The sequence below is a fragment of the Chroicocephalus ridibundus genome, chromosome 3, assembly GCF_963924245.1.
Source record: "Chroicocephalus ridibundus chromosome 3, bChrRid1.1, whole genome shotgun sequence".
NCBI classification, from domain to species: domain Eukaryota; kingdom Metazoa; phylum Chordata; class Aves; order Charadriiformes; family Laridae; genus Chroicocephalus; species Chroicocephalus ridibundus.
In genome coordinates, this window is record NC_086286.1 from 127,355,621 (window position 1) to 127,376,687 (window position 21,067).

Consider the following 21,067-nt stretch of genomic DNA (forward strand, 5'->3'; position numbering starts at 1 on the left):
ATAAGCAAGCCTCTTTTTCTCCTTCTTGCACAGAACTACAGGAATTTTCTGCCCTGCTCCCAGTATGTATTTAAACCAACCTGATGACACAATCCAGTCTCAAAGCACATTATTTCTTCCTTGTCTTTTGTTAACGAACACCTTCAGTTTTAAAATTCATCATCCCACATTATCCTTAGGGGAGTCGCCTGCTAGGACTGCTGCAATAAACTTAATTGTGCAGTGGTCTCAGTCAATCAGCGCAGCTCCCACACTCACCTGCTGTGGCTGCGCCTGCATTTTGCACCCAGCAGCAGTGTCCTCCCGGCTTCCCCATGCCTGCAGTTACCTATTAGGCACTTAACTATTTCAGTCCAGCTACGCTACTGCACCAGATGGACCAAGACGTTCCAAGGAACCAGTACTTACTAGCTAAATAAATCTTATGAGGAGCGATTGAAGGAGCTGGGACTGTTTAGTTTGAGGAAGAGGAGGCTGAGGGGAGACCTCATCGCTCTCTACGACTACTTGAAAGGCCATTGTAGAGAGGTTGGTGCTGGTCTCTTCTCCCAGGTAATTAGCGATAGAACAAGAGGGAACGGCTTCAAGCTGCAACAGGGTAGGTTTCGGCTGGACATTAGGAAAAAGTTCTTCCCAGAAAGAGTGGTCAGACACTGGAATAGGCTGCCCAGGGAGGTGGTGGAGTCACCATCCCTGAATGTGTTTAAGACTCGTTTAGATGTGGTGTTGGGGGATGTGGTGTAGGGGAGAACTTTGTAGAGTGGAGTTGATGGTTGGACTCGATGATCCCAAGGGTCTTTTCCAACCTAAATGATCCTACGATTCTAAAGTGCTTCACAGTAGCCAGTTTAAAAATATTTGTGGACACCTCATAAAGCATGGGCTTGTTACTACAGCCCATTAGCATGCATGCAAGGTATTTTAATGTGTAAAAATTCCCCATGAAATAACAATTTGCTTCTCTACTTTCAGAAAAAAACCTGCCATCCTTACCATGAACTGGGCAACATTTTCCAGTTCTTTTTTTCTTACCCTTTCCAGCCCGCAAGTCAAGCCAAGCCTCGTTTGCCTGATTTCACAGCACGCCTTTATGAGTAACCCCTACATGTGCCGTGGCAGGTCCCTTACCCGCCCTCCTTGCCAAGTTCAACACCTCCAACAAGGCTGGAAAAGCGGAGGTGAACCTTTGCTCTCCTGACCCTAGAGCTCTCCTCTGCTCTGCAGCACAGGAAGCCGTGCGTGACACATTGCTAAATTATGTGGCAACACCTTTAGTCTTCATTCCCCACAGCCTTGAGCGGGTACAAGACATAACTGCATCAATTCTCTGCTCTGCTGAAACGCGCACACTACTGGAAGTGGGATATGAATAAAATTTATCACTTCATATAAAAGGAGCCGGAGCCATCAACATCCACTTCTCCCAAAACACAAGCTAAGCCAAGGGAGCTTGTATTTCTAGGACAACATTGTCCAAGCATGCAGACTTAACGCTGCTCCCCCGTGAAGTCAATTTTAAGTCAACATTAGGCACTAGAGAAAAAAAACTTATTCTTGAAATGTTAAGGTACTCACTGTATAAGGTGATCAACTGAAAAGCTGGAATCTTCTGTACCAAACTCTCTACTCATTTGTCTGGAGCCTATTAGAGAGGAAAAAAGTTGTAAATACAGACAAAGTGATAACAAAAAATTGAATTTCTTATTTTTATTTTTTTTTTTTAAAATCAAGAAGTGAGCCAGGTAAGTAATGCAAAACAGACACAGACACACCCCCACATCACCGAGGTCAGGAACAGAAAGAGCTTGCAAAGCTCACAGCAAAGTCTCTTAAGCAAATGCTGCCATGTTTGAAAACAACTATGGCACCGACTGCCTCTGGAGGCAGAAGAAGATCAGATCTGATCCAACGCAAGAGTAAAGCACAACATTTATACAGGAGAGTAGCAGCAATAGCTACACAAAAGCAGTTACTATAGAGACAGTGAATCACAGCTCTTTTTCACATGTGCTGATCACCAATGCGCCATCACACATGTGGTCAACAGCATCACCCAAGAGAACAAGTTTTTCCTCACTGGCCACAAAAACTACTTTATCAAGACAGAGTCCTGAAGGGTTACACAGCATGTGATCTAGCATGCACCAAAGAAGTTCCTTTAATAGATTTGTTGTTTCAACACACTTTATCCGCTTAATAAGGAGCCACTGAACTTCTGTTTAAACCCATTTTGATTAAGCAAAAGATTACCCACAGAATGGCGCTGGGATGCAGACAAAAGGAAAACCCGTTGCTAGACATACATGTTAGTATACATCACACACAGACCAATTATGCTTCAGGGAGACATTAAATCCCCGTTCAATTAATAGAGACACCTCTTAAGATGAGCATTAAATAATTCCCTACAACGTAGCATGACAACCGGCTACTTCAGTGAATCGGAACAGAAATAACTCCACAGCTCCCCACCAACAAAATCCCAATCAAAACTTGCCCTTAAAACAACAAGAGGTCAGTAAGGAGGGATGGGGGGCAGGAATGTTACTACTGCAGTGCTATTGTATGCTTATATTAAAGACTCCTCATCAGAAAATTAAATGAAATGGATGCTTTTCATGTTTATCAATAACAGAGCTAATGGTTTTTATGTAAATGCCATTACTTTCAGCCAGATCTGCGAGAGACTCGAGCCATATAGCCCCATCTCCCCTTGCAAGCGACTCCCCTTCAGGCAGCCAATCTAAATGCAAATTATAATCAAACGGCGAAACCAAGAGTTTTCTGGATGATACTGAAAACGTAAAACTAGGGACAAAGCATACATATTCGAGAACAACCCTCCTCTTCTGGAAAAGCCTGCTGATCTCATGTTGCTTTTTCATCCTGAACATATATAAAAATTAAAGTATAACTTGGTTCCCATTTTATTTACCTATTATTTACCATATTAGTTACCTATACAGCAAATCATCTTCTTCCATTCTATTGCCCTTGGTATTAAAACGCGGTGGAGGAAATTTTTCAACCAAGTTGTACAGAGAAGATACCTCTCAGAAACGTTACACCCGCAACGGGAGCATCCCATCAGCAAGGATATTAAATCAGAGCAATAATAAAGCCCCAGTTGGTCTTTGCACAACAAATGGCACTTCCACATTTTTCAGGGGAAAATTTCTCCTTGGAACAGAGTTGTTTGTGCAAGTTGGAGGAAGGTCGTGGTATCACAGGATGGTTATTAGAAGGCAGAGATAGAAAACTTGTCAGCACGAGGAGCACCATTCTTGTAGCATAAAAGCTTTTTTGAAGAACACTTAAATCCTGGCCCCTACCCAGAGCGTGTATCAAGTCAGGTGCTTTGTCGGCACTGATTAAAACAAGGTACTAATGGCAAATCTAAAAATAACTAATATTACAAACTGCACGTAGAACATTCGGTACGTAGAATGCATGGAGGAGAGACTAGTGATTAAAACAAAGCCCAAAAATCTCACAACTTGACTCCAGCACAAGTCTGCAAGTGAGTCTCAGAGGGGACTTGCTCTAACTACCACAAGCAGCTATAAACACCAAAACTACCATTCCCAAGAGGGGCGCAGGTCCTTGGAGGGAAGCAGCTAATTAACAACACAGCTATATACACGCTCATTACACGGGTGAAGAGCTTAGCACTTTGTATGTTTTGAAAGCGCATACTACAGGAATAGTCATAGAGCAGAACCTCGCTAATTAACATTAATAACCGAGAGACCACTTCTGCAAACAGCTGGATTTTGTGAATTAGCCAGCGAAAGGACATGCAAAGCTGGGAAGCAGAGAGATAAGGCAGCCCAGCGGGCACCTGGCTCACTTCTTGGGATATCTATAGCTAAATAATTTATCATTGTGCCCAATGTCTATGAGTGAATGTGCAGCCTATAAATAAAGCACCTCTTATTATGCAAGGCCCTGCTAAATCTGATCAGTAGGGTTTGACTGCTCATCTGAAGAGGTCATTAAATTAAAAAACACAACCCAGACTACCTTCTCTAAGAAACTTCTGCATGGGCCGGCACTTTGGAGGACTCATCGACTTTTATCAGCTGTTCTGACATACTTCATGGTTAAACAATTACTCACAGATATATTGTTTTATATACATATATTATATTCAATCCACTATCACAACTTGGAATTGCTAAAGCTCCCTCTCCTCATCTTCCTCTATAAGTCTCATGAAGCAAGTCTTGGTGTATAGCCACATGGCGGGTCTTCTTTAGCAAAAGGAGATGGAGGCCCCAACTTGGAGCTTGTCACCACACTGATCACATGCAGGATCAACCTGTAAGCGGTGAAAAAGAAGCAGCCGCCCTTCCAAAACAAACACATCTTTTCTTTTTCCCCCAAATTGGACATTTCAGTGATGCAGTTTAGAGTACAAGCCCGTAAACAGATGTCCTGGCAGAAGCAGCAGCGCTGGGACGCAAACAAGCGTTCAGGCACGGCAACGCGGGGAGACGACTCTGCTGTTCCAGAAAACACGTTGTGCAACCGCGCAGCGGTGCGTCAGTGACGGTGCCACTCAGCCACCCAGGATTTCACACCCAGCCACCATGTGCAAGCGTAATCTGAGTTAGCAGTCCTAGCCTGACTTCAGCTGTCAAACCACAACCACGGTACATTTGCTGCAGCAGCGTGCGCAGCAATGTTGCTCGCAAACCAGAGCTGCTCCTGGAGCAAAGCTATTTCCTCCCAGAACCACAGGTTCCAAATCACAAGCAGCGTATCCATACAACGGCACCCGGCAGTGCCACATGCAGCCCAGCCACCACGCGCACACTGCTGTACACGACCTCCAACGCCAGCTTAACCAAGAAGTTCGGGGCCAGCAATAAAAAAAGATTTTTCTTCAGGTTGCAGAAACTTCCAATAATCACTTGAATTTTGCTATTTTGCCAAGGGAAGGAACAAAATTGGAAATATTTCCCCTTGCAAATTGCTTCCTAACGGCTCCTGTTCTTAGCTGTATAATTCAAGACCATGCTAAAGTTACTCAGCACTATATTTTTTTATTTTTCCCCAAAACACTTTCTATCATCACACACAGCCTGTGGCTTCCCCCGCTAAAGCTCAGGGTTTTCCCTTTGCAAGGGTCCAGGTTTATGCACGCCAAAACGGGCTGTTCAGCAGCCTTTTCTTAACCGCCTTTTGTGAGAAGCTTCATGCTATGATGAATGTGTAGAAATGCAAAGCAGAAGTCCATACAAAAAGAACCCAGTGTGTGAGGTGGTTTTGTCTTAAAAAGAAGAGAGGCAGGAATGACTTATCACCTCATTAAAAAGCTCCAGTCTGCATTTTTATTAGATATATTTAGACACCAACAGTTTAAAAAGAAAAAAAAAAGGCAGTTATATTCTTAACATATGGCCCTGGATCAGTCACATGGATATAAACGAAAATAGGCACAGCAGATTCTCCAAACACAGGCATGGAAATCATTTTAATGGTGCACATGACCTAGAAAATCTCAAGTAATACCAATCCACACAAAGGTGTGACAGGATTTAGCTACTGCAGGGCTCTCTTCTCCCCATTCTCTTGCATTGCATACACCTGTGCATCTCTCAGATACAACAGAAGACAGTAAGAGGGAGAGAAAGTAACTCCTGCTTGCTCCTAATGAACACGCAGACATACTCACAAACCCTTCCAACCCTTTGTTCTATGGAAAAGAACCGCTCCCAGCACTGCCTGTAGGCAAAAGGACCAACTAACACTGAACTTCACAGCATACCGTATGTATCTAAGGCATCTCGGCGCTTGCTGGAGCCCAGCTTGGAAACACACCAACATCAGGCTTTTCTCGCACCAGGATCTCACCACACCTTGCAGTTAAGGTATTTCTCCAATGCTCCTATTTGTCTGTTTTCTGACTTCATTACACAGAGTTTGAAGAGTTTGCAAGCTGTCCAATGCAGTCAAAAGGCAAGTCATGCTGTATTCATTTTCCAGTGGAGAAACTGAGGCACGGAAGAGGCATCTTCTGCCTAAATTCATTTCCTATCTCAGTGGTAAAACTGAGCTGATATCCCAGCCATCAGCCTCTTCACTACTAAGTGTTTTCTACGGCACCGCTGTAGCCCAGTGTCAACCCAGTGAGCTCCCTCCTCACGCCGTGGCCTCTACCCTGTAAGAAACGCTCAGCCGCAAGAGAAATCTTATTTCAAAATCAAGAGTCAATGTATACAATTCCAGCCTGCACAAACCACAATTTACTAATGTAAATATCTCCCCAGCTTAATAGCACTGATAAATTATGGCCAATGATGTACGTGGACACTTGCACTGAAGAAAACAAGGTGTCACACCCAGCCCAAGCATGCCGCACAACCACTAAACACACATTTCTGTGCTGTACGTGGGCAGCAACTGCTGTCCAGAATATTTTAACAGCAGAAACTGCCCTTGCTGTAGAAGGGAAAAAAAAAAAAAAACCATAAAACAAACCACCACAACATAAAAAACCTGAAAACATTCCTCTTCAGAGTCAAAGCCAGAATAGGAGAAACAAGCAATATAATTATTTCCATATGAGAAGGAAAATAAACCCAAGGACACACATTATGGAAACAAAAAAGCCCCCATAACTGGATTTACAAAATAGTTCAGGGGCTTCTGTGCAGCGCTACAACCTCACAGCAGCAGTCGAGGAGCGCAAAAACTGCAGATAAACCAGCTTCAGCGCCCATAGCACCCCCTCCTCTGCCCCTTTCCCAGCCCAGCGCCGGCTGGTTCAAAAAAAAAAAAAAAAAAAAAAAACCCCAAACCCATTGCCCGGCATCCCAACAGTGGCGAGGCTATCTGCGATACATGCTGGCTCCGTTTCTCCCCCTCCCAATAGTCACTCATCTGCACAGAGGCAGCACCCCAAAGCCCGCGCACAGCCTGCAGTAGCAGGTGCCCCTCAACACTGCACATCCTTCAGCGCGTGACCGAGTTTCAGTCTGCTGAAAAGCAGAAAGAAAACCATCTTCCCGCCTTATGCATCAAGCACAAAACCCATCAACCCCACCAGTGGATGCCAGTCCACTCACCTGTCCAGAGATACTCATCCACAAGAGGTGCGCCATCCCCTCCATCCCAAGAGGATGCGTTCAGTGCGTCCAGCCCAGGTTCCCCAGCTGGGATAACGCTGGACCCCAAATCCTTGAAGGCTGCAGGCAAACAAACCTTCAGCAGCAGAACCAGGCTCTCACCCCAATGTGCTTCCTCCAGATAGCGGAAGCACAGCTCGGACACATTCAGTCTACACGGACAAGTAAAAGCACTTTAAGGAGGGCTTTTTTTCCCCTCCCTTCACTTTGTTTTAAAAGGCTGAAGAATTTCCTCTGTGAATGCTCCCAATCGTGGCTCACGCTGAGTTATTTTTAAAAGCACAGAACCAGATTTTCAAGACCCTGAATGAGGAAATGCAAAGCTTTTATTAAGCAATAATAGCCCAGACAATGGTCACAATTTCCCAAGGGTCTGAACACCGCAGCTGACAATAAGCCTTATTCCTCCACAAAACCCCCTTCACGGGCTCAGACGGTTTGCTTTGTATGATCTAGGCTCAAGTTAGAGAGTTAAAACAAAAAGCCCTGTGGTCGTTTTCAGTGTGATTTCCTCCACCAATGCACATCTGATCAGAGATACAAAAATCAGTGGTTAAAGATCCTTTGCACTATCTCATTCCCTCCTTCGCTAATGAAGTAAGATCCCTCCAAGCTTGCTACCAGGATATCACCCCATCTAGCTGGACCGTTCCCTTGTGGATGGATCACAGCTGACAAGCTGGCCAGTCTTTTCAGGGTCAGGACACTGTAACAAAGCACTTCAACTTTCTTGACTCACATTTGAGCCATTACACAATGACTGTCACTAAAATGGCCAGAAACATGCTTCAAACCTCAGATCCACTACCACGTGGTATAATCAGATCCAGCGACCACATCAGCTCTTCCTTCTTCTGAGAAGGAAGAAGCTGCAAATACGAGGAGTTTGTACAGTCTCCAAAACTGCCCATCACCCAAGGGATGGCCTTGCATAAGCCACTTCTCATTCAATAAGGTGGCGCGGTTGGCCACAACAGATTAGCACCGCACATGAACTAGCTGGTCTGGCTCTCTCTACGGCTAGCTAAAGCAGCAGGCACTTCTGGGGCACAGAAAACTTGATTGGTTCAAGATGCCTACTTAGGACAAGACGAACTGTGCTACAGAAATGGTTGTTCTTCTCCGCTGACTACAAAGTGGACCTCAGAGAAAGAAAACAAAACAAAAACCCCAGAACTTCGTAGACAACTACATCTGTACAAGAGTCCTAACCAAAATGTCTCCCATTCGAATGCTGCCCTCACCTTAGATAGCAAAGCAGCTATCACCATAAATTCATTAGTTCTTCAAACCAAAACCAGAGTATTTCTACCCTCCCATCATCCCTCTTCTTCCCTGTCCCAGCAAAAGCACGGTGTGGCTCCACAGCAAACCGAGGTTACAACTAACCTCACAAACAAGAAGAAAACTTAGATTCAATCTGCTCACTTTCCATATATTTCCGTATACCGCACAGCCAGGAGAGAGAGACCACAGGACTTCTTTTTTTTCCAGCTTACCACAACTTCAAGGAGTTGTGAAAGCATTTCCTGATCTTCTGCATATCTGTCCATCAGTCTATAACCAGGAAAGCTTATGTGTCCAAAGGGAGAAAATACTTCAACACCCTTCAGAATTACCTGCATCACTCCTGCTGCTGGTACCCCCTCCACAGCCACCACAAGCTGCAGATTTGAGATATACGTGCCTGACGCATCTCCTTTCTCCCTTCCACTGCTGATAGACACTGAAAAATGGTTTCAAGTTTGTCTACAACTTCCTGAGGGAGAGAAGGAGAAGGTGTTTAGAACATTTAATTCAAAATATGCTTCATCTCCTTCCCTTTTTCAACCCTGCCTGTAAAATTACACATAGGGCAATAGCCTCTATCATCCTTTGTCTTTTTTACCATAAACATCAAGGACTCTTGACCCAATGTAATCCCTCAACTTGGCTTAAAATTCTACTGAAAAATTAGTAATAACCTGCTTGTCTGTAAAACGACTGTCCATGTTACATGTGCAAGCAACTGCATACTCTGTCCAGAAAAGTATGCAGAAATTCAGGATATGTTCAGAAGGATGTACTCAGAAACCGAGGATGCCAAACACACCCAGATATTGCCAGAGAATTCACAGCCGCACTTTTTGTGCAGCAACATCTGTAAATCAAAGCATATTATTTTCCACCCTCATAATCAAGAGATTTGCTAGATTACCTAGAGATCTGTCTGATCATGACAGACAAAGCTGTTGAACCTCACACAGCTGCCTGAAATGCCCACTCAGGCAAAGAGCTTACTCGTGACACCGAACAATAAACAGGGGCCCTTCAGTGCTCACTTCCAATTAGCAAAACTCTCGGTGCGACGAGGAAAGAGCCCATCACAGCAAGAGGAGTGGCCACAGGTGACAAATGTGCATGCTAGCAGCCGCTGCTTGGCAGACGAACCACAGTCCCCGTCTAACGAAGTGAGGATCAGAGGCAGACTGCAGTCAGCACCTCATCTGCAGTCAATGAGAAGCCCGAGAGACCGGAATATCGTTAGGAGGACAGACAGCAGAACTTAAAAAGGCAGCCTTGACAGTGAGCGTAGCTTCAATTAACAAGCTGTATTTGCAAGGCCAGACTCCAAAGTGCTCCTCAACATCCAATCATCTAACTGTTGCTTAAAGACACACCATTTAAGAAGGAATTGGGTATCAACTAGCTGAACAACTAATTCTAGCCAGATGCTAGAAGTACCAACAAATAGGTCAGTCACATATCCTACACCATTCCCCCCAACAGGGAACAGTCACGCACCACCACTCATGCACCTGTGAAAATGGTTTGAGAGGTTCCCGAATCCATTTGCCAAATGATACTTCATTTTATGGTTCAGGGGAAGGCAAAACAGAGCCCACCTCATTGCTGAGAAGCCTTTTCATTGCTATCTTTCCAAATCATGTTATGCAACAAGTAATTCACTCCTACACACGTAGGAGCAAAAATGCCCTTCAGCATTAATAACAATTCTAGATTACTATAATCTTAATAGAAATAAGATCACAGAGATTTTATTATAAAACTCTGCAAATTACTTCAATCAAGTCAAAAAAGCACAAGACTCCTTTCCTGCTCTAGCCTTCATGCCTGCCTGTGAGATTACACATAACAAAACCAAATACAGCTGTTAACTTTCAGCTGTGGTATAACAGCTATTTATTGACCTATGGAGGATCCAAGCATGTACCTCAAAAGCATGTGCCAAGGATAAGTTATTCCACGTACTTTAAGGGACACTGCTCTCAAAAGAGTCATGACAGACACCACCTTTGGGAAGATTCAGGACTGTATTCTACCGAGCCTTCATTACCGACAATGACCTTTACAGTAATATGATAAATATTTTAGCATATAATGAATTTACTGCATTACATTTGCTCTCTGAGCTACTGAAGATCAGCTAGGAACCGATCAATTGTAGGCATAAAGCTCCCATGAAGCTGAAAGCCACAATGGAGATCTTACTGCCTGCACCAAAACTGCAGCAAAAAGCTAGAGGGGTGAAGAGAAAGAAAGGTGTCTAAAAAAAACAACTCACAAGCTCACCATTTACATAAGGGTCCACCAGATTCACCTTACCAGCAGTGAGATCCCTGCAGTCACTCAAGCAGGACTGGTCCTGAAGCTGCATCTTTATTGTTTTGAATCCCAAGATTAATTTATGCCAGCAACAAACCCCTGGAAAGATAACCTCAGAAACCCACAAGCTTCCCAGGAGTTTGAAGGTCAGGCTGCACAGTAGCTCTGAAATACAAGGGAAGTTGCGTGTTGTAGCTCCAGTTGTGCCATCAGCTCATTTGGATGACGCGTAGGATTTCAGACACCTCTTTGCATCTCTATTCCTTTGCCTGCTTGGGGGTGTCAGCGCTTTGTCATTTTACAGTAGCATCTCAAAAAGACGTGGAGTTGTCCACACCTGCTCAACCCAAGGAAAGGAGATGCCACAGTCTCTTTCTAGATACCCTTATCTCCAGAGAGGGTAAAGCTTCCACAGAACACATGAAGCCAGCAGATACCAGCACTGCATCTGCTGATCTACGCTGAAACCTCAGCCAGCCAGATTGTCTCAGTTTTTTGGATCTCATTTTCAACCGATTAAGAAAAATTATCCCAGGGGTATGGCAATGGACCAGAACGCAGGAGATCATTTCAAGACGTCTGTAATAGCACACAATTAACAACAACTCCTCAATTTTGTCTTATGACCTCACTCATTAGGAAGAGTTTTTATCACCCTCAAATAACATCTCTACAAACACTCCCCCCGACGTCTCTGCCAAGTCTTTCCTTACTGCCATTATACTGCCCAAGGCTTCTCTTTCGTCCCCTTGAGATGGAATCAAGGTAAGATCTTAATTTCCTCTACCATCTGCAATGAAATTGCCTATACACACGTGCCAAACAAGCCAGAATTACACCATTAATTTCAGCTTAGTCAGCTCACGCCACAGACTAAGTCAATATTTGACAGATATTTAGCAAGGACTACAATTTATTTAAATTCAGAGCATTGTGCCCACAGGAGCAGATATAACAAAGGATGACAGACAGCTTGGGATTTTGGGGGACAGACACTAGATAATCACAGACAACTTTTGGCTGGAGACCTCCTGTTGTCAAAAAAAAGGGATTGAGGGAATAGAAGGACCGGTGCATCCTAAGATCAGTCCTCCAAGCCAGGCCTGCCTCAGCAGAAACAACCAGCCTTCCTGCGAACAACACTACGCGCGAGGGAGAACATCTCGTCTTTCAGAGAGGCAGGGTTGCTAAGGCAATCAAACAAAAGGCCTGTTGTCTGAACCAGTCCACAATTTCTCAACACATCCCCACCACTGCTAGCTATAGGGCAGTTCAGCCCGTACAAGGGGCTCCGGCTAAATCCAGTCTCCATTGCAAAACCATGAACCTCTGAGCAGTTCTTAAGAGCAGTCAGTGTTTTCTGGTATCTTCACAGCTGCACCACAGCTGGCAAAGAACAAGGAAATTCTGAGGAAAAGGATTTATGTGAAAATAACGCCAAAGAGGAGGAAGTCAAGTCAGCAAGCAGTGTGTGAAGAATAAAATAATAATAAACAGAACAGACCAAGCACAACTTCACCATAAACTGCAACTGGCCCACTAACCTTACTCTTGGTTTTTGACAGAAACCATGGAAAAAAATAAGAAACCATCAATTGCAGGACAGTCTCTCAGCTTCCCACCCCCTTCTGCAATTTTTATAAGCTTCTGAAATCCAGTTGTTTAAAACAAGCACATCCCAGCAGATATCAACGCTGTGAGTCAGCAATGTCTCCTCACAGATGTCATCTCTCCCAAAGTGACTGTTTTCCAGAGCAACATCTCCAGACCAAGCGCAGCGTCAGCGCAACTCGCTCTCGCAGTTTTTTGCCAGCACTGTTTAAAAGAAGGAAAACTGCTGAAAGCACCCAGCATGCCAAGTTGGTTAATGACATCACAAAGAAACAGGTTCGCCCCATATTGTGTCACCTTTCATAGGAAGTTGCTCCAAGTTAGAAGACTGACATTTTTCCCTTTTCAATATAAAAAGCTAGAGAAGATAGAAGCAATTCCTTTAATTGCCACTTCAGTTTCTCATGATAGCATCTTCTTCCCTCCTCCATCATCACAGGCAGACATTACAGTGCCTCTGTACTCGGCACTGGTGAGGCCTCACCTCGAGTGCTGTGTTCACGTCTGGGCTCCGCTGTACAAGAGGGACACTGAGGTGCTGGAGCGTGTCCAGAGGAGAGCTACCAGGCTGGTGAGGGGTCTGGAGACCAGGGCATATGAGGAGAGGCTGAGGGAGCTGGGCATGTTGAGCTTGGAGAAGAGGAGGCTGAGGGGAGACCTCATTGCCCTCTACAACTCCCTGAAAGGAGGGTGCAGAGAGGTGGGGGTTGGCCTCTTCTCCCAGGGGAATAATGACAGGACCAGAGGAAATGGTCTGAAGCTGCGGCAGGGGAGATTTAGATTAGATATCAGGAGGAATTCCTTTACTGAAAGAGTGGTCAGGCACTGGAACAGCCTGCCCAGGGAGGGGGTTGAGTCACCATCCCTAGAGGTGTTTAAGAAACGTCTAGATGTGGCACTTCAGGGCATGCTCTAGTGACAGAGATTGTAGGTTGTTTGGTTGTGGAGGGGTTTTTTTGGTTTTGTTTGTTTCTTTTTTGGTTGGTTGGGGGTTTTTTGGGTTTTTTTGTTTGTTTGTTTGTTTGTTTTTTGTTTTTTTTTGGTGTGTGTATGGTTGGACTCGATGATCTCAAAGGTCCCTTCCAACCATGAAGATTCTATGATTCTAAAGCTTCTGGATCTCTCTAACCCCGTTGCATGTGCTGGTTCATTCTGCGAGTTGGCAAAGCTCTTTGCTTACACAAGCCCTGGCAAATGGTGCCAAAATTGAAGATTAAAGGAATAGGTCAGTGAAAAATCCTAACAATCACAGCATCCTGGGGGAAGGGGGAAGGTGAGGGGGGGGGGTAAGTGGCGATACAAACCTCCCTCTTACAAAACCAACCACAGTAAGTCCCCTCCTGTCAGCATTTAGGAAATATTACACGGGTCAGAGCTGCCACCAGCAGAGAAAGCTGCTCCTAAAAAACAAAGCTACATGCATGAAAACTAAGTATTCCTTGTTTTGTACATAACCATCTGGGAGAGGAGAGTCCAAACACCACGTAAACAGCCGACAGGCAGCCCAAATGAGCTGCAGAGTGTGGAGCTTCGCACCCAGCACTGTCGCTGGGACCTTGCAGGGAGCTCACCATGTTTGGCGAAACAAGTGCCTGCAAAAACGCAAGACCAAAATTCAGAAGAAACTCCATTTTGCAGTGCTGCAGCTCGCCAACGAGATGGTTTTGTTGTTTTTTTAAATTCGGTCACCAAGTAGAACTTAAAACCAAAGAGATATACATCAAGGTTTCTAGCAACAAAAGGTTTATAGCAACATTTTCTCTTGCCCCTGGACAAACTCTTTAGCTACAGAAGCTGAAGGAAATCACACCGACAGCACTGGACACACATACGTATCCTGCATTTGAAAGTACAAAGAACAAAGCTCTGCTGAATCTGGGAATTAGAAAGCCTGGCAGATCTAACTCCGGTTTATCCCCTGGCAAATTAGCTACTGTTTAAACATGAAGCTTGCGCATTACATCATCTGTTTGCAGGGTATTTTTTTAATTTTTTTTTTTGTTTTTTTTAAAGCTAAACCATTCTTGTGTTCACAGCTTGAGGTACATCATTCATTCCTAACAGACTCAACAAAATGAAGGGGTGGATCAAACTCTTTGCAGGAGCCCTGCAAGCAGGGAAGCACACACCTAAACTGCTTTGCAAGTTCAAACAGTAGAAGATCTTATCTGGAATTTAGCAGGAAATACAGAGTGCCCCTCAGGTTTGCCTATTCAGATTCAAGGATGAAAAGCCCTCTTTCTCAAGTTATGATGTGCAAAACCCAGACTGATTAGGGAGCTGAAATCACACATGCTTCTGCTCACCCAGCTCCAATTCAATGTTGATCTAAGGAGACATGTGGTTGGGTCCCATTTGATTCTTCCACTCATTTCTGTCATCTATGCAAGTAACTCCAGCACTTCAGTCCTCCTAGACACCACACTGCCTTAATGGACCAGTCTGAGAGCCAGGGAAAGACCAGCTGCAAACTGAACTACTGGAGATATTTTTGGTGCCTGTTCTCTTTCCAGCTTGGACACTCATTTTGGAGACTTATTTTCCCTTGAGAGACACGGATCTCCATCAGTGCAATTTTGTTTTGAGAAACTTGGCAGAACCCTAATTTTGCAGCACCTGCTCTTTCATGCTTGTTTCACAGAGCTTTCTTGGGTGCGTTTGAAGGACCAGGCTCTCACAGCCTCTCCAAGTACAGCTTTGGAAAACACATGGTGCAGTGGGCTCTCATGTGAAAACTCATACTTGAACACCGACTTGATCTGAGAGATTTCACGCAATCTGTTTTTCCGACCCTTCGATCTCAGGAGTTGTCAGATTTTAGAGAAGAAAGAGGAAGAATGCCAGAAGAGACATTTCAAAAGGGCAAAAGGAGGAACCATTGGTCTCATCCCCGAGAAGAGCAGATTTCACACAGACACACAGTTTGTGTGGAGTGAGGCACTCTCACACGTTCAACATTTTCCTACACACCAAACCCACAGTGGGCTGTGACCACAATCCAATGACATCGAGGAACAAGATTTCACAAGACTTTTGCTTAAACTCTGTTAAAAAAAGAAAGGATTTTTTTTCCTTAAACCTGCTATGGTTCTATGACCTAATCACATTAAAACCTGTTAAGCTAAAACAAACAAAAGAAAGAACTCCAACCAACTAAAAACCAAACAAAAAACCCAAACCAAATCCCACAACAAATCACAGCCCTTTCATCATCGCGCCTCTAGACATTCCAAAATACAGTGAGAATTTTATCCTTAGATTTAAAAAAAATAATAAAAAAAGACATTATTTTGAAATAAGACCAAGGAGAAGCAATTCTTGATCAAGAAAAACCCAAACACAAAAGCCCCCAAAAGTTTCAGAAAAATACATCTGTAGAAGTCCTGTTAAAGACAGCTTAACCTTTAAAAAAGACAGAACTGTAGAGCACACAGAAGAATAGGCTTTGCTGTCAGAATGTAATTAAAAAAACCAAAACAACTCAATTCTGCTCTATATCAAGATAGCCAGGAGCTGATCTGGGAGAAAGTCAAGCAAACAAATTTTCTCTCTGAGATTCCAAAAGGTCACTGCAAACAATTACTAAAGTGCAATACTGAAAACACCATATGCCTATTCTTTTTTTTCAATTTAACAAGGTATCTACTGCTCTAGTTATTACTTGGAAAGGGTAATAATTCCAAGGATCACACAGCCAGTTAAATAATTATATGAATACCAAGGAACCATTAAAACCGCATTTCAAAGTCAGTAGGCTACACAACTGTTTGTTTCCTCTTCCTTTCCCTCTGCGTTTGCATAACACAGTTCCCAAAACAGATCTCATCTGCAGTTAAACTTGGGCCAGAATGAAGACATTCCTTCCCATGTATGGGAAATAAGGGAGATTATTAATTTCACTTCTCATAACAGAAGAGCAGAAGTCATAGTAAGAAGGCTTCAGAATAAAAAGAAGCGCCAAAGTCTAGAAAGATTTGTACCAATACCACATGTCTTTCCAGTTGTCTCACTGCCAAGCAGCCTTCAAAACGGGGCATTTTCTTCTTTCAATGCAACTCCAGTCCCCATTAACAGGAACTGTGTGTGTCAGCACAAACCTCGGTCTCACCCAGCAGCATGCAGGAACTGAAAAATGAGCATCCTATTCTAGTGACCTTCACAGTCATATACAACAGTGAACCATTCTTGTCCATTCAGCGCCTTCATTTATAACAAGTCTCCCAGCTTCATTAAATTACCCTCGTTGGTCCTGAGCAGACTCTAGATTTGCAATAAAGATAAAAGAGCGCTGGGGCAGACCTCTGATATGGCACAGCAGCTGTGTCACAGGGGCCAAGCATATTGCCCTCCCCAAGCAGCAGGTACCCATCCCAACCATCCCCTCCAGCAGCAAAGAAGCAGCAAGCCCAGCTTTCGCTTCTCTGCCTCTCGCTTTGCCTTTTGAGCAACAGAAACAGGCCAGCTCCTGCCGGACATTTATCCCTCACAGCCTTGGGGCAGCAAAATTCACACTACCAGAGCTGGATAAAAATATCAAAATACAGAGATTCTCCCTGCCAAGTGAGCGCGTTTCCTCCTCGGGCACTGACAATGCTCATAATTGACATCTTGGGAGACCCAGGTTGGACTCAAGACAGGAATAACCTAATGCAGGATCACTAAGACAGTAAATTAACTGTAAGAAAAGGGGGGAAGGTGTACCTAGCAACCACCCCCCCCTCAAATCCTACTACGAAGGGAACCCCTCACCTCCCGCCAAAACACCCACAAGCAGTTTGCTGTTGGGTTATCAAACTGAATCACATCGCCGAGGCACCATATAAGTGACAGGGACTGTAGAGCCGAGAGAGGGAAAGAGACCAAGGCCACCCCTTCCAGCAAATGGCTATGGAATCAGTTCAACCATGTCACGAATCCCAAATGCAAAGGTCAGTGTGAAGAAGTACCAGGCAGTACTCCCCTACACCACAGAAGCACTGCAATACATTCAGATACTATGGAAACTTTAACTTCTATTTCCTAAAGATTTATAAAGCACAGAAGCAGGGGAAGATGACAGTAGAGCTCAGGTATAATCCCCTCCCTCCCCAAAAGGCTCCACATAAACACACAAATAGACTGTACACAGTAGGAGTTAACACAGCGCTCCCTCAATATGCACACAACAGCTTTTGGTAAACAGGCTAAGAATAGGTACAGGGACAGCAAAGTGTCCAAGCAAGACACCCCTGCAAAGCAGCACTAAGCTCGCAAGAAACACTGGCAATGCTGCTTTTGCTCTAATCAGTTTTAAGAAGAAGAAATTCATTTTGGTTCTTTTTATAATACCTACTCTATTACATTTGTCAAACAGCTGCCACTTTCTGTCCCAGATATAGCTGCTTTCAGTGGTAACCAAAAGGATCGCATGTATTATAGATCAGAGATGCATATTAAAACAGACTTGAGATCTGTCTAGAGATTACATGTCACTCCTTCCAAGTCAACAGAATTATACAGAGACGCAAGTCGGTGCAAAGCCTGGGTCGTACTTGTATAAACTACTCTGGAAGATGCTCTGGGCCTTGCTGCTTGAGTAACATTGTCTGAAACGCGAGCTCAGTAAGAGGCATTCAACTGACGCAAAAACACCTCGTTCCCCAACACTCCTTTGACAAGGAAGAAATAATTGTGTTGCTTGGCCTTTCTAATCAAAATCATCATTGTCCTGGCAATGTAATAGTCATTTCCAGAGAAAGAACAGGTCTGATTTCCTGAGGGGCTGGGGGCAAATTAGCTTCTGTACAAAAGCCTTGAGATACCTGCCAGCTCCAGCTCAATCGTTACTCCTAACTAACTACACCCTTGAGACACTTGCAAAAGGCTTGGTGCTATTCATCACTGCCACAAAGTGAAAACAAAGTCAGAAGACCCTGGAGGCAAATGCAAGAAAACAACTGCAAGATTTCTTTGAATATTTTTCTTGTTATTTTCATTAAATCCTATTTTTTGTTAAGAATTCTAAGATTAACATCAACAATAACACGTTGCAGCTGTTACTGATTCACTGCATTCCCATCAAGTAAGGTAGCCTCAAACCTGTTTTATAGGTAAGAGGCATAAGAAGATTGCAGACTACGAAAGAACCCAACAGCAAAAAAACCAAAGAGCTTCTGGGTGCATCAAATCCTGCCTGCTTCGCTAGAAAGGAACTACGTCAGAATCAACTCATGTTCTGCTTTTAGAAAGAGCAACGAAATACCAACCACCCAGAACTTTTTTTTTTTTTTAAATACAAGATCATTACAAGGACAGCTCTTGCCTTTCTCCAGGTCCTTGTTTTTGTTTCCTGATGCACGCTTGAGAACTTGCAAGAAAAGGCTTAACAACAGCTAATTGTCAGATGCCACAGTAATTAGTGGCAACTTTCCAATGCATCCATCTCTGGCTGGTTTTCCGATAGCTGGCTCCTCCTCAATCCCCACATTAAAATGAAGGTACACAAGGTAGGCAGCAGATTCATTTACGAGTACCAAGGTCTTCCCAGGAGAGATGCCTAAGGAAAGAAATATCTTACCTAAACAATGCATGGGTTGTTGGTTTTTTTCCTTCCCATTAGCTATGGGACTGCTATCTTTATTAATAATCTGAGAATGATGCTAACCTATTCACTGACATATATTATTAGATGTACAACGCATTTCTGGGAGTCAATGGGCTCCTGTATCACATGTTATCTCTAGCCAGCAAATTACCTCTAAATGAGGAAACCGGGATCATACTGTCCTGTCTTCTGCCCACCTGCTGGTTACACATCACGGCTTTGATGTCACTGCTCCACTTATTCCAAAGGTTTCCAACCTATTTTATTTCCAGACCCTTACAAGTTTCCCTGCAGACAGAAAGGCTCCCGATAGCAAATTCAGGACTGCTTTGCTTAGACTTTACAGACCCCTTAGAAAGAGGCTCACACCATTGCTCTATATATTTAGGCTCTGCTCTCAACTCCGAGGCTCCCCACTTGTTTGGCAGCTCCTCTTGTCACAAGCTCTTGACGCTTTCATGCCAACCTTTTCCAGGCATCATCTGCATGTCAGCAGTACTCCAAAGTGCATACTCCACTCAACACCAACACAATCCAGAACACACCGCTTCCCACTAAGTGCCTACACAGAGCAGACCTGAAGTATAATTACTTCCTCGTGCCTGTAATAGAAACGCTAAAAGACATGTACAAATTTCATCCCAATGCGCTCCTGCATTACATATGATGCGGAGGCATTTAATCAAGGGAGGAAAAGAAAAAGAAGTCTTTACCACATTCAGTGACGTGCTTAATTCCATCACATTGAGATCTGGACTCACAAGGTGGGGTACATATGGGATGAGGAAAAGAGAAGGTTATCTTCACATTGAAAATTGAAATGTGTTGATGGGACAGTGTAACAGAGGGTGTTGACTGTTTTTAATTGTGCTGCCTTTATATAAGCAGAGGACCCAATTTCCACGTTAAGTTGCCAAACTTGACATCACCTATTTGACTGGAGTTAGAAAGTACTAAACCTGTCACTAAGTGTCCCCTAAGAAAGGCAACACACATATAGAACAATTTATTTTCTGCTCTATGACGTTTTGCTGTTCACTTTCAAATGAATTCATAGATGACCAATATACTGGTATAGATTTGAGATGGCTACATAGCTCCACAGTCCTTTCATGTGACACCGAAGGGCTGGCACAAAACAGTAAGAAAGCTCAGCCTACAGAGTCAGATGTCAGAACATACACTTTAGCACAGCAGCACTCATACCAAAACGCAACAGGAATGGAAACAAACCTCAGGCTACCTGCACTGCCACTATCCCTAAGAAGAAAGTCAGATAAGACGACACCTGCAAGTATTTTGAATCATAAAAGAAAGCATTTTATGAAACAAGACAGATAAAAGGCTACCCAGCTGGAAACTGTACATAAAAAAGGAAATAAAAATGTTACTTGTGCAGTGGGAAATGTTATTAGCATTTTGTATTAGAAGAAACTTGAGAAGGTTTCTTAACATTCATGCGTTAATCCTATGTTCTGATACTATTCTCAGGCAACCATTTGCATTAGAAAAGTGACACACTCTCTTGAGGCACCAAAATTCACGGGCAAAGGGGGAGGGCAGGGGATAGGCTGACAAAACACCCCCCCCAACTCCAGGCAGCGAGATCCCAACCATTTAAGAAACTGACTGCAAGGGCAGAAATTCTGAGACTCAATAAAACACACGTCTTAAAAAAACTCCTTCACATCCATTAGTGGCTACAGATAATCTGTTGGTTTGGAGTTTTAGGGTCGTGTCCCTCCACCATCACCCCAACAAACAAAAGATTAATTGGCTTGATTTATAAGTCTTGATTTTCTGAATTGCATTTGCTTTCATCAACGAGGGACAGGTCACTTTGTAGCGTTATTGGTTATGTTAACATAGCCCTGAGAAACCGATGTCCACTCACCATGAGTTAGCAGGGGCAGATGCCAGCAGAGGGAGCACAGCACACCTATGCACTTCTTGTGGGAAAGACTGGGTACTGTAAACTTTCTCAGAAAATACTAAATTTAAAAAAAAAAATATACTGGAACTTGCTTAAAAATTGCTATGGTCTTGTAAGGAGTGTCCAGCAAGTCCAGGCAGAAGCTACAAAATGTCCTTTCAAATCCATTTGCAATAGATTAGTCAGTCCTCTAAACTGCTC

General features: G+C 43.8%; 1 protein-coding gene across 4 annotated transcripts in view; it reads right to left on the reverse strand.

Annotated features, from left to right (window-relative positions):
- EXTL3 (exostosin like glycosyltransferase 3) overlaps positions 1–21,067 on the reverse strand; it is a 167,662-nt gene that overhangs the window by 118,054 nt on the left and 28,541 nt on the right. For 3 of the 4 annotated variants that reach the window (XM_063330725.1, XM_063330724.1, XM_063330723.1), the window contains exon 2: positions 1,576–1,642. The exons of the other annotated variant lie outside the window; for it this stretch is intronic. The gene's annotated coding sequence lies outside the window, so the exon portion shown is untranslated. The remainder of the gene's footprint in view (positions 1–1,575; positions 1,643–21,067) is intronic. 4 annotated transcript variants of the gene reach the window in all.